This window comes from Propithecus coquereli, unplaced genomic scaffold (genome assembly GCF_000956105.1).
Source record: "Propithecus coquereli isolate 6110/MARCELLA unplaced genomic scaffold, Pcoq_1.0 Scaffold343, whole genome shotgun sequence".
Taxonomy (NCBI): Eukaryota; Metazoa; Chordata; class Mammalia; order Primates; family Indriidae; genus Propithecus; species Propithecus coquereli.
The window spans coordinates 2098294-2100094 of record NW_012149097.1 but is presented as its reverse complement, the minus strand read 5'-3'; the positions used below and the strand labels follow the sequence as shown (position 1 = coordinate 2100094).

Sequence of the window (1801 nt, the reverse complement as noted above, 5' to 3'; positions counted from 1 at the left end):
TAAACAAATCAGACTAATGATTTTAAACCATTTGGTTTAAATAAAATCTTTTTCCTTTCCCTCTTCATTTGCAAAAAGGAATCTTGTTTAATAAGCAGTATCTCACACTTGGTACAACAGTGTCGTCTGGACCCAGTAAATAATACCCTAGTTACTGTGTTTGTTTATATTTGTTTTTTATATTTTAGCCACTTGTTTGAAGGTTTATGGACTCAAATACAAATACTGATATAATCTACAGATTAAAGATAGACCTTCAAGGGGTCCAGAATATGCCACGGTGGCATACAAACTATTTTGAGCAGAGGGCATTTGAGCTCCTGGAATCTCTCTCATCTGTCTGAAAGCAGAGCCTCCCAGAATAACTCGGTTGTCATCAATCCCCTCCCCAGGAACAAACGGGGAAGACTGACCCTTACCAGAGAGGATGAGACGTCTCCACACACCCGAACAGACATCGTCACAAGAGCATCTATCGTTATCTCCCATTTATTCTCCTAAGGGCCCATTTAAGTCACTTATTTTCCCCATGAGTGTCCTTCCCCTGTCCCCTATTAAGATGGTATATACGCCCTACACTCTAACCATCCCTTTGGGTCCCATTGTTCTGTGAATCCCTGTAAATATGTTAATAAAAACGTGTGATTAAATTTTGTCTTTTGCCAATCAGTCTTTTGCCACAAAGCGCAAGCCCCGAAGAGCAGAACCTGAGAGGCTGAAGGAAAAGTTCTCCCCTGCGTGCCCTCCTGTAAGAGTGAGCCGATGCAGGGTCGCACTAGCAGCACGGAACAGGGAAGCTACAGCAAGGTGACGACCGCCCTCCGCACCCACCAGGAGTCTGGAAACGAGACTGGTGTCAGACACGGCGCAGAGACGGCAAGGGACTCTAGTCACCCTGAAAGGATGAACAGGAGCAACGGGAACAACTCGGGGTGATGCCTGCGTTACCGCGGCAAGGGCCACTCGGTCACCTCCCTGGAACGGCAGGAGATCTCCACAGCAGGGAAGAGAAGAGTCTCCTAAACTCCCTCCACCGAAGGCCACTCCTTAAAGTCACCCACATGCTCCTGCTGCCACCCTAAGTAGGCACCACGTGCTTACCGAATGTAGGAAGACAAAGCTCAGGCCGCAGCCTGTGACCGCAGTCTGGCTTCGCTGGGCGTCCTGCGGGGCCAAAGTGCGGACAGGCCCGCTCTTCCTCCAGGCAGTTAACATTTTTTCTTAAACATTAACAAATGAGCAAACTTGAGCGTGGTGCAAGGTTCAGTGAGCACGAGCGGTTTTACACGGTTTCAAACCGTTTCTGGACCAGTTACGAGGACCCGATCGCACGCGGGGACCCGGCGCAGGGCGGAAGGATCGGCCGGCACCGGGGAGACGCCGGCTCCCAAAGCGCCGCAGCCGCCCCGGCCACAGCCCAGCACGCGGCGTCCGCCGGCCCCTCCCCAGATCCTTCCACCGGACAGTCTTGACTGAGCCCCTGCGAAGGGCCAAGCCCCGCCGTGTACAGGACGGCGAAACAGACAAGCAGGGCTTTTAGCCTGACGGGACGGAGGTCCCCGGGCTGGGGACGCAGGCAGCAAGCAGACGAGTTCAACAGTGGGACAGAAGCTGCCGGCGAGGCCTACGGGAGCACCAGATCCTGGGGGGGGTGGGAGAGATGCGGTCTGCATCAAAAACTGAAGGATAAGTAGGAACCAACTCTGCGGGCGGGAAGCGGCCGGGATGGAGGGCGCAGCAGAGGCCGATCCCGGGATCCGAAAGCTGTTCAGGCGAGCCGGAGCTGCGACGACGACAACGC

At 53.6% G+C, this 1801-nt stretch overlaps 1 protein-coding gene across 1 annotated transcript in view; it reads right to left on the bottom strand.

Moving 5' to 3' along the window:
* The window catches only part of G3BP2 (GTPase activating protein (SH3 domain) binding protein 2), a 77511-nt gene extending 76359 nt beyond the window's left edge, over positions 1 to 1152 (bottom strand). The window contains exon 1 of the mRNA XM_012650987.1: positions 1102 to 1152. The gene's annotated coding sequence lies outside the window, so the exon portion shown is untranslated. The remainder of the gene's footprint in view (positions 1 to 1101) is intronic.
* Positions 1153 to 1801: the final 649 nt, after the last annotated feature.